The sequence below is a fragment of the Pavona decussata genome, unplaced genomic scaffold (genome assembly GCF_977016875.1).
Source record: "Pavona decussata unplaced genomic scaffold, jaPavDecu1.1 SCAFFOLD_91, whole genome shotgun sequence".
NCBI classification, from domain to species: Eukaryota; Metazoa; Cnidaria; class Anthozoa; order Scleractinia; family Agariciidae; genus Pavona; species Pavona decussata.
Window position 1 is genome coordinate 1623840 of NW_028145508.1, and position 12028 is coordinate 1635867.

General features: G+C 38.2%; 1 long non-coding RNA gene across 3 annotated transcripts; it reads left to right on the forward strand.

Moving 5' to 3' along the window:
- The first annotated feature begins 740 nt into the window (after window positions 1-740).
- On the forward strand, window positions 741-10711 carry LOC146474161 (uncharacterized). Of its 3 annotated transcripts, none has more exons than XR_014866235.1 (3): window positions 741-1093; window positions 9528-9734; window positions 10484-10711. It is a non-coding gene; the product is annotated as an uncharacterized LOC146474161 (long non-coding RNA). The 3 variants fall into 3 exon arrangements; XR_014866233.1 differs by lacking the exon at window positions 741-1093 and adding an exon at window positions 5777-5931; XR_014866234.1 differs by lacking the exon at window positions 741-1093 and adding an exon at window positions 5800-5996.
- Window positions 10712-12028: the final 1317 nt, after the last annotated feature.

A 12028-nucleotide genomic window follows, 5' to 3' on the forward strand; every position in this document is an offset into this window, starting at 1 on the left:
AATTTAATATTTCTCTGGGTAGACACGTAAGGACAAGAATAGTTTCTTGGTTAGCCCAAAATGGCACCTGTTTCACGAAACATTAGAGTCGTCTCGCGATTTATTATAGTTTGAGAATTGAGTATTGTGAGCCCGTCCGCCTCTGCTGACAAGCTTCCTTCCTCACCGAAGAAGCGGATGGCAAAGCTGACCAATCGCTATGAGTCGATTTGATGACTTTATATTTGTTAAAACTACCCGCGGGGAAAATAGAATTGATTTCATCTCGGTCAAGTTTGTTGTGACGTCGGTAGAACTGAAAGAGAATTCAGAGTAATGTGGTGATTTTTTGACAAACGTATATCCGTCAAATCGTTTAGGAGAATTAAGAGATGAGTCACTCTGCATCGGTGTGTGAGTAGTTTAAGTTTCAAAAACTTCAAATGCCGTTAAATGTTTATAAAGTAATTGGTAATAGTCTTGAATTTGACGACTTTCTGTCACGGCAGGGTAGCACCTTGCAAAAATCATTTTATTTTATTTATTTATTTTTTCGCTTTGTTTCATGGAGTTATCTTCTAATAAAGGGGTTGGCGGTAAATTTCCATCTCTTCAGGCATGCAACAAAAAAATTAATCAATTTGGTGAAACTTAGTCCAAACTAAAATTTGATTTTGTTAGTAACGAAAATTTAACATAGCGGCAAACTTGTACGTACATCAGTTACGACTCTTGAAGTGATCAGAGGAGAAGCTGACTTTGAAATGAAATACGCGAATTCCGCACGTCCTAAGTGAAGGCAAATATACGCCTTTCACTCCATCGCGACTTCCTTGCGCGCAAGAACTTCGAACAATGGCTCTACAATTGGACGAGGAAACGAAACCTTCATTGTATAGCGTGCATTAAACATCATCGGAAGTGAAACAATTAGACTTGGGTTTCAAATAGCCAGCTGACACAATCTTCAACAATAATTTGTTGACTCATTTGAAATTTAAGAAACTTGTAAACGCGCGCAAAACACAGATAAAACTGACTGCCCACTGAGACACTCGAAAGGCGAGGACAACTCTGTCGACAGCGCTGTTTAAAAAGCTTGCTATTAACTCCGGTAAGTAGTGTTTCTTTTTCACGTGTCCCACAAATTAAATCCTTCAATTTTCGGCTTTATTTTAATCCTTGTCTCCCGGCGTTGTCAAAGAAATTCTCTAGTACCAATATTTTGAATGTAAACCCTTTGAAGTCTTACTGAAATTCATTGCGGCAAACGTAAACTGGCAAGAAACTCGCTTTTGTGTATAGCAGGCGCATCAGTCTATTGTCAAATCATGATTTTTTTTGGCCTCGTTTATCAGAAATAATTTAACCCAAGGAAAAAGCGACATTTTTGTCAATCAAATCGAATTTTCATAAGGTTGTTCGGCAAAGACATCCCAACCAAAGGTTTTGAAAATCGAGATTCAGAGCCCCTTTTTCAATTTGTTCTCTTTATTTTATTCAGGTAGTGGCTCCCCTCTAGATCTTAGAACATAACTTGTCTTTTGTATGACAGTTTGGCGTGTTAACATGCAAATTCTCCAGAGAACTTGCTCGGCTAAGGCCAGACAAAACTCGCATTTCAGTTCAAAACAAGACTTCGCAGAATTTCCATCATTCGCTTAGTCTTGAATAGTATTTTCCTTGAAAGCACCGCACCACAGAGGCGGACTGAATAGAGCGCCTTATCAGTCTCAAATCTAAAGGGTATGTTTTTCAACATTCACTATTTTTCAAATATAATTCAAATAATCGAATGCAACATGTCAGAACAGTTGATAACGGGAAAAAGGAATTGTTTGATTTTCGTCGAATTATCGAACTTAGTGACATACGGTCGAAACCAATTTATTTCCCAAGATCACACTAAAAACAAGAATAAAAAATTCATTGCCAATTTGCCATCGAACTTGGAACACTAAAAAGCTTGAAAAATCATTACAGATCATTATAATTTACTTTCTTTTTACCGAGTAACCTTTCATATTCACGAAAAAAGCCATTTAGATGTTCCCTGATATGAGACCATATGAGTCTATGTCAGTTGTATCAAATTTAATTTGGCGAGTCGTAAATACAAGTGTAAGACCTCCTACTTGCGTAGATTGTCTAAATCGTTATCACCTTCGCGATAATAACCTTTTTGTTGATGCCTCTATTTCGGGATTTCGCTTTCAATGGTAACATTTAGGTAAAAAACGCTGTTAGATTTTTGTGAAAAGTAACGGCGTGCAGTTTCGTTATTTCAAAAGGAACCGGATTCGCAGCCCCAATTTCGTTTGAACTGAAATGTATTGAAAAATACTTGGGTCAATTACCATTGTCAGAGAAAAGATAAAAAGGGTTTAAAAAAACATACAGAAAATGCCACGGGTCTTAAATTGTGAATGATCGATAACAAACTCTTTTTAAAATGGAATATTATTTGAACAAATCCTTGAATCGTGTTTTATTTCTGCGAAGCTGAAGTGAAACGTGAAAGGAAGTTGTCAGCAGTGCTTCCTGTCACATTGATTTACCATTGTTATGTTTAAAACGTGGTAAAAACTGAGTGACTTTCGAAAAAGCGAGAACTGCTAATTAAAATGCATCACGCCAGCAAAACGCGTTTTGTGTGGTCGGGGTAGAAAGAATTGACGCTAGCTGACTTGATTATTTGTTGAATTTTTAACGTGTTTCGCAAAATTTGGATAATAGAGTCGATCTCAATCGATCTATAGACTCGAATTGTTTCCGATTTTCATCATTTGCAAACAAAAAGGTAACACGCATTTTCAAAAATGGTTGTTAGTGTAGATGTCAAGATTTTAGGTGGTAAACTGAAAAAATTGAGATCTCAATGAAGAAAGTATCCCTTTTAATACGATACCATTATCGCACGCGGCTTTTCATCTATACCAGTTTATATAACAAAAAGGTCTAAATTAGTCAATGGAGTTATTTCCATAAACGTGAATTTTCAGCTTGAAAATGTTGCAGAACGTTTTAGAATATAATTATCGTACATTTATCACACGATAGCGTACCAATGTTTACTGGTTTGGTTTTTCGATTCTTTATTGTTAGGACAGAAAAAAAACTGCAGACCCTCTATGCACCGGGCGACATTTGCTGCCGTCTTATTCAGTTTACAAATTTCAGTAAAAAGAAACAGTGTTTTCTGTTTATATGCAAAGGTTTGTTGTTTTCATTTGCCCTCAAAGAACTGAAAGAAGCCGCCAAATTTCACCTGCTAAATTTCGGGAAAGCCGCCGGGCTTCTATGAATGCGAAGCCGTCAGATCTTTTTTTTCTCTCGAGAGGTGCAGCTTTGTTGAAAACAACATCACTGCATGATTGAATAACCAACGGAAGCCCCTCTGATGCAGCTCTTATTGTTGGTTCGATGACAAAGAAAATGACACGATATTGATCGAATGTAGTTTGAATTGACATGATATCATTTCGCTCCTTTTATAGAAAAATAGCACTTATCATTGAAAAGGATCAAATTTTGCTGAACATAAAAAGTTGTATTCCTGTTTACAGCTGTTTATATACTACTTTAGAAGCAATGTTGGTTCAACTGCCGGTAAATATGTAAACTTTGGCCGGAACATTACTCAAAAAGAAAAAATGGGAAAACTTTATATTGGATCTGGATATTTATTTGATTTTTGAACACGGATTAACTTTCTCGTCCTGTTTTGGTCCTATTTCGACCTTTTGAGCCTTTCAGATATGGATTTCCGCTGTCGGGGAAATTTTTACGTCCTTATGGACATGACAGAATTAAAGCAGCTCTCTTGCGTACGTAAAAGGTTGATTTGCAATGTCGCGTAAATTTTACGTGCGTATAGACGTAAACTTAGCTGGCTTTGCGTACGTAAACAAAATAAGAAGCGAAGTACGTATGAACGGCTTGCGTGAACGTAAAAGGTTGAGCGCTATTCAACGTTTTACGTTTACGCACGCGGTTCATGGATCGCTTCTTAGTTTATTTACTGATGCGTGAGGCCAGTTAATTTTACGTCTGTACGAACGTAAAATTTAATTACGCGACAGTAGAAATTCACCTTTAAGAGACGTTGCATGTGTGAGCCGCTTATGTTAAAGTTAAAAGTTCAACAGACATGAACTTTTTAAATTTCCTTGAATCAAACAGTTGCTTCTTATTTCTTATTCTTGCTACGTCTGTACGCACGTAAAATTGACGCAACAGTGCATGGAAATTCATCTTTAGATAGTGGAGAGGTGAGTGTGTTTTGGTCGGTTCAGTTATCCGTCGGATTTTCTCTCTAAGAGCTCAGTGATTCGAGTCTGGTTATTAGCTTTTCTTTGTAATGTTCCCTTTGAGAGTGGACACTGGGCGCCTCTGACGTCGTGTTGATTTCTTAGACAATAAGCTTTGTTCCACATTGTCTCTTTACCTGAACCATTCAATAATGGGTATCTTGACATACCGCTGGGGTAGCACTCTTCATTGCTCCATTTATGCTGCAGAAACAGGCTTATGTTCCCACAGTGTGGGTGTCCTGTGGCTTGTAAGCACTTTACACCTCTCCTGATTGTCCCTCTCCACCCACGAGCATAATTGGAATAGCAGAGAAACCGAGGGCCGGGGTAGCTCTGCGATAGACTAGCATCCCATCCAGGGAGAGAAGTAATACCCCTAAACACTTCATGCCGGGTATCCTCTGACATCATGCCATCAAGCTAGATAATAGGGAGTTTAAGAAACGAGGACGGCAACGGTAACGAGAACCGACGTCATTTAAAAATATAATTTCTCGTTTTTGTAACTCTTGCGCAATCATTAAAATTTGTTTAACTTGGAAAATGCTGGCGAACTCTCCAGGAACTAAATTAGTATGAGCGACGTCAAAGTAAGGAAAAATAAAGAAGATTTTGCGTCATACGCTCCCGTTCTCGAAAAAACCTAAAATTTGGTCATTCTTGCTGAGGACGATAAAGAAATGTAACAAAATGTAAAACGCACGTGCAAAGCGATTGTTTTTGCTCATTAAGCGGATTGTTTTGTGGCGTTCTAGTTGCCAGCGCTGTCCTCGTTTCTTAAACTCCCTAATTATTCAGTCCTAGTTGCTTCATGTCATTGAAACTGGGAAGTCATTAAAGCTCCAGTTTTTCTTTTTCGATTTATAAGTTTTTCAATCAGTGCGATTATAAGATTACGCTTTATCTTCGACATGTGGCTTAACATGTTATGCTTGAACATATTTTACGATCAGTTTTAATCAAGTTATGAAAACCCAATTTCAAAAACAATCAAAACGGATAAATATACATCGGACTGGCGCCGAGAACTGGGGAACAAGTGTAAGTTTATCTTCTAACTTAGTCGAGAAAGTGATGCGACCTTTTGAACCAATCACAGAGCACGGGAAAACAAAGCCAAACAGACGCGAATAAATGAGAATTACTATTGACACTCAATTGAAAACCACGCTAATGCAGGAAATCGAATACGGGAAATAACTGGCTCCAATATCCATCGTTTAATTGTTCCTTCAGGGTTATATTGTCCATCACGGCGTATTATTTTCAAAAACCAATTCGTCATTATTTCCGAAACCCAACCCACACGTTCAATTACTCGCTTAAAATCCATTACTTCCGCACGAGTAAATGCATTGAAATTGCGTTATTTCAATCCCCAACTATTTCATTATTCATTAAGCATTATTTCCTTTGCACCTCTCGTCCATTTGTCCTTTCTCACCCCTGATCATGATATGCAATTACATGTGTAAATAATTTCCTAGAAGTAACTAATTACCGGCTCTCAACGCGACAAAAAGCGTTGCCACAAAGTCTCTACTATCTTATGTTCGTTTGCTGGAGCCCTTAGGCTGTAAAACCATCTTGTATATACTGATTTCGCGTTAGTGTTCAACTAACAGATGCTAGTGGCACAGTGAGTTAATTTGTGGGATTTCAAAAACGTTGTCTTTCCAGTAAATCTGACAGCTAGGAGTTTTGGTAAGTATACTTTGAAGAACAAGTTCGATAGGTTTAATCCATGATAGGGAAATACTAGAAATATTCTAAGTAGTACAAGCTGAGTTATCTCAAGCAATGCCGGTGCTAACTGAATCTAAAAACAGGGTGGAGAGATGAAAATAAAATGTTCGAAGTCTTCATTTTCTTTATTCTTCACTATCTTGGCGACCGGCAATGATCTTTTTGGCATGAAGTTGAATTTCATCTGCGCGGCTACCCAAATTTCACATAAGAGACTTGTTTCGTATTTTCACTTTCAATAATTCGGCATGTAGTTCAAAGCTAGGATCGTAAGGGTATAGTACGATCTTAAATGTGTCGGACCGGAGTTTCGCCTGAAAATCGTTAAGACAAAACGTTTATCAGATTTTCCTGGCTGGTGAGTTTTTATCAGAAGATTTCACCGAAGGAACTTGGAAATAATAATAATAACAATAATAATAATAATAATAATAATAATAATAATAATAATAATAATAATAATCCTGAATAATACTTTATTAGTAGAAAAACAAACAACAAATACAGAAAGGTGATTATAATCATGAATAATAATAATAATAATAATAATAATAATAACAATAAAATTAAAGCCTAGTACACGCTGGCGAACACCTGTTTTTGAGTAATTTTAACTCAAGCCTCAAAGGCATTATTTTACCAGCGAGGGTTCAAGGACACAGTTTTGTTCTTGATTATTAAACTTTGGGTGATTTCAATTGATCGGTACAGAGAAAACAAGAGAAAACTGGCTTTCGATGTGTAACATAGCGCGCGCCATATTATAAGTGAAAATCCTATTGAGCCAATCTAACGTAAAACGGTTTACAGTTTGCGCGTGCTACACATACATTCACGACACGTAACGAACGACCACAGCGCGAGATTACCGCGTTCGTTGCATGTCTTCAGTGTAACAGGCGTAAGCTGTGAACCGTTACATATGCGTTTGCTTATTTGTCTTTTTAAACCGACGATGGACGAAGAAAAACTTTTAGGCCGAAACGTCTTTTCTAAGTTCTCTGATAAAAGTTGTGTTTTAACGGGGTTTTTTTCTTCAGGTCAGAGTCCAACACGTTTAGAAGATATTATGTCCATGCCTGTCTGCAATTTTAGTATTTTTCAGTTAATCATAAAGTCATTGGTTCGAACCTTAACCCCGCTCAAGGCTGACTCTTTTAATATTAGAGGTTAACTCCTGATTTCCTTTGTCTTAAAAGCAGACAATGTTTTCTCCGTATTTTATGTATATATTAATCATTTCATATATTCACTTCCTCGATATCTTCTTGAATCTGTGTCGAGTTCCTGTCGCGGCGTTTTAAAATCCTAAGATCATCGAATAGGAAATTATTAATGCGAAGCCCGGATTATGCTGGGCAGAAGTGGGCAACTGCAGCCCACCCCCACAATCGTCAAAATGATACAAACACTAGCTTTATTCGGCTGGAAAACATGCAAAGAAATCTATCTGCGCGCAATATGCGTTCCGAGAAGCGAACAATTTTCCGAGAGCACTGACTGGAGAGTGAAGCTTGAGGAAAATGTTAACAGCGAGAAACAGTAGTTTCTCAGTAGTTGTGCTTTAGCATCAAGGTTCAGAATTAATTTGCGCTAGTCTCATCTGTGTACTAATTGTTTGAAGAAAACAAAAACGTGAATGTTACGTTTGCCGTAAACGCGATCCTAAATCTTTCTAACTTCGGTCTAAGGACATTATAGCAACATAAAGCCGTTATTGTGTTTAATAATTATCCTTCACTGAACTGAAGATATATTTTCTCTGAAAGCACGCGTAGGAGTTTGACTGAAGCAAGCGAAGTGTGTTGGCTTTTCGGTTTTCCTTTTTTAGGACCGCTTTCGACACTGATTTATATTCACCGCTTTTATTGATGTCCGCCATCAGGGCCGTAAAGTGGGTGCACATCAATCTTTCAGAATTGTCAGTTTTAAAAACCGATTTTAAGATGTTCATAAAGTAGGAAGAAAGCGGGGGAGTTGAAAGTTTTTGGAAAATTGAAAAAGATAGTTCACAATTAACAGATGGACACCAAAACCGAGGTGCTCTCCCAAAGTAGGCACCGGACTGTCTGATGGTGTGAACAAAATTTTTAACCACTTCCTCTTTCTTTCCTAATTCACATATTATTTCTTAAAAATCATCCATTACGCCCTCTTAAAAGGTCTAGACTGATAAGATGTCAGCTGGTAAGATATCGCGCAGTTATCTGTTTCTATTAAATTAAATGGCGTTCCCGGTATTGACTTTCAAATCATTGTTAATCTGTTTCCATCTGTTCGTTAATGCAGTCCATTGATCTGCTAATCAAATTGTTTTCTTTTAAAATTATTTTCGTTGGTTTTGTCAACCTCGCCGCCAGGACTTTTCACTTGTAAATTGATAGGGGAGAGATTCCAAAGGAAAGCCCTGGGTACGTGTTTGTGGTTTTGCTTGTAACTGCTGTTTATCATCTTTGCTCACTTGTACCCCTTTTATTCGAAAGTGTTGTTTATCAAATATATTTGCAATGACAAATATAAATCCTGTAGATGCGCGTCTGATACATGTAGTGCAAAAATCGACATGGAATGTTGTTTTTGAAAGGGTAAAAATAGAAAAGAAACAGTAACAAATGGCGCGTTGGTTACCGAGTTAACAACTAGGATCCTGCGAAATCGCGCCGGAATTTCGTTAACTAAAATCAAATGATATTTGGCAAGATTTTATTATTCAACTCATTGATAACAAAGCACAGTTTTATTGCAGAAAAGCTTGAGACGATCTTATTTTACCATTTCTCTCCCCGACACGCGAAATTACCTATATCGCGGGATATCTGTTGACTATTTAGTGTACCATGACCATATTTGGGCAGTTTTACAATGTGTTGAAGAATGACATCGGATGTCCGCGAGTTGGGCGAAATGTTGGACGAACCTTTTGGGCTAAAGGCTCAAGACTTTTAGCCAGTAGCGCTTCGCGCCTCTGTTCACTCAGATCCCGGGTTCGTATACCCTCTCATGCAGTCGTATTGCCGTCCGCCATACAGCTCCCATAAAAAATAACTACGTGGTAGGCTTGGCCTTTGATTGGGTAGCAGAGACGACGACGACACCAACGAGAACGGGACTTAAAACAATTACATTTGCTTTTTCTGAATAAATTCGCGATGATTACTGCTGATTTAGTTTGTGTAATGTGGCCGAACTATTCATGGGCTAACGTCATACGGGCAACTTTAAAATCGCCATGCGTTCATGTTCTCCGTAAAGCTTTGAATGTGGCCATTTCACGTCGTTTTTTGCTAATTAAAACTATTTTTTCTGACGTTCTCGTCGCCGTCATCATACTAGTCGTTGCTTAAGGTCCCTAACAAAACAACAATAACAACAACAACAACAATAAACTAACGAGGGAGAGAGAAGGACCGAAAGAGAGAAAAAATACCCAGACTATTGCAGTCTACGTCCTTTAATTTTCACTAACCACTGACCCATTATGCGTTTCAGATACAACATGGATAGAACAACTTTGCTTGCTTTTGCGATGATTTGGATAATAGTTTTGGGGCTTGTGGCTGAGAGAGGAGTGAAAGGCATGGCAGGGTGCAGCATGAGAAGCGGCAATAGAAGAATCGTGGATTTATGCAAAAGAAACAAAATCAAGAAAGCAGCCGCGGAGTTCGAAAGAGAAGTATCAGATGTGCAAACCAAAAGGTAAGAGAAAGCTATATGCCATCCACAGACTTAAAAGTTAGGGCCACATTGTACAAACAGCATAATAAACAGCACCTCAGGAAAGTACTGCTTAGTAGCCTTCATTTGAATGGTCACACTTTAGGATTTTATCCACAGAATAAAGAGTTAGAACCACCTTGTGCAGCATAATAAACAGCACCACAGAAAAGTGCTGCTCAGTAGCTTTAATTTGAATGGTCACACTCAAGGATTTTATCGGCACAGAATAAAAAGTTAGAGCCACCTTGCACAGCATAATAAACAGCACCAGTAAGTAAGGAAAGTACTGTTCAGTAGCGTTCATTTGAATGGTCACACAATAGGATTTTATCCACGGAATAAAAAGTTAGAACCACCCTGTACAGCATAATAAACAGCACCACAAGAAAGTACTGCTCGCTAGCATTTATTTGGATGGTAAAACTTTAGGATTTCAACCCTGACATGCTGAAAAGTTTTAACCACCTCGGTACAGGGAAATAAAAAGTACTACATAAAAGTACTGCTTAGAAACTTTAATTTGAACTGTCATACTTAAGGATTTGATCCACGACTCAAAAGGTAGAGCAACCCTGTACAGCATAATAAACAGCACCATAGGAAAGTGCTGCTCAGACGGCTTACATTTGAATAGCACCATGTTCGGAAGGCATTGCTCAATCGCTTTTCTTTTAATTTCCGTTACTATCAAATCATTTATTGATCTCATCTTATTATCTTTGTTGCAGGGATCAAGATTATGAAAACCGAGAATTTGAAGATTCTTGGGAGTTTGATCCAAACGAAGATTAATACTCTGTTCGATGCAAACAGTCCGTCTGGTAATCGTAATCGAGAGAACAAACCCTAAAGTTTTCTGTATTTTGCTGCGGAAAATCAGTTTTCGTGAATTTCCTCAGTTTGTTTTGTGTAGAATAATGAACAATAAATTTGCTTAAATATCGACCAAAAGACAACTGCGTCTGAACAAAATTTCTCGCGGTCTGCACAGCTTTAAATTGTCTTTACCCCATATAATGAGCTGTACGTTGCAAACTGTATGCACGGCTCTACCCGGAATCACTTATTCGCCTTAAAAGTGGTAGTTCAAGCACTAAATCAATCGCTTTACCCATAATAGAAAAAAAGCGTCAAACTGGATCGAATTCGCAGCTACCGGATTGGCTTAACCCAAGGAGCCAAGAGATTCGCAGAATTTTCCATCCGAAGCATGGGTATATATTTTGAAAAAAGAGCGCGTTTTATGAAATGTTATCGAGAACTCATCTCTATCATTTCTAAGCAATCGGCAACTGAAGAGATCCCCAAGTTTAGGATCGAAACCGCGGTCTTGCCCGACCATTGCCTGAAATGTCGCAGAATCTACTATAAACAGGAGAAGAACTCCTAGCAGCTCCTAGCCAGAACAACGAGAATGCCAACATAGAAGAATTGCCTAATCATTTTATGGAGTACTCAAAACACAGGAGGAAAATACTAAGCTCCCGAAATACAAACTTCACAGTTACAGAGCGGAGCGAAGCGATAACTCACCCGTTGTAAGGTAATCCGGAGTCCAGAATCCAGGAATATTTTTGGCTCTGGACTCCGGCATCCAACGCTTTAGAATCCCGAATCCGGCCAACCCAATGGAATTCAGATTCCTGCTTGCACAAAAATCTCCATTTAAAAGACAACAGATGATATCAAAAAAGACCTACCTTATAGCCGGTTAAAATATTTCGACATCTAGCTAATCGTAACTCGTTCATTAACTCTTCTGGTTTCTTCTTCTTCTGGGTTGGTAAGTGTAATGGCTACGAGTACACAGGCGTAGCCAATCTAACGCTCGGTAATCGAAGTCAATCCATAGATTGATTTCCGCATTGTTTTGGGTAATCGAACGCAACCAAACAACGAACATTTCGATGAATTCGATTACCCAATATTTATTACACATCCAAAGGATTGAGTTCAAAAATCGTACTCAGTCAAGTTTAACCCGGCGAACTGAGTTCAATAGAGTTCGGAAATCCAACTGAAGTTTGAGCTTGCCAATAAACTTAGCAATCAGAAGCTGGGCAATCTAAAGTTTGATCGCGTTCGATTGCCAAGACTTTTTGTGAGTTCGACTGCGTATGATTATCAAAGTCAATCAGGTTCGCTGGGATTGAAATAGATTGAGTTCGACTGAAAATACGTTCGATTGGCTGGGTTCAAAAGAAAGAACAAGACAAAAGAAAAACGTTTTGAGTTTTGCTTTTTGATTTACGATAAAGTCTGCTAAAAGTACT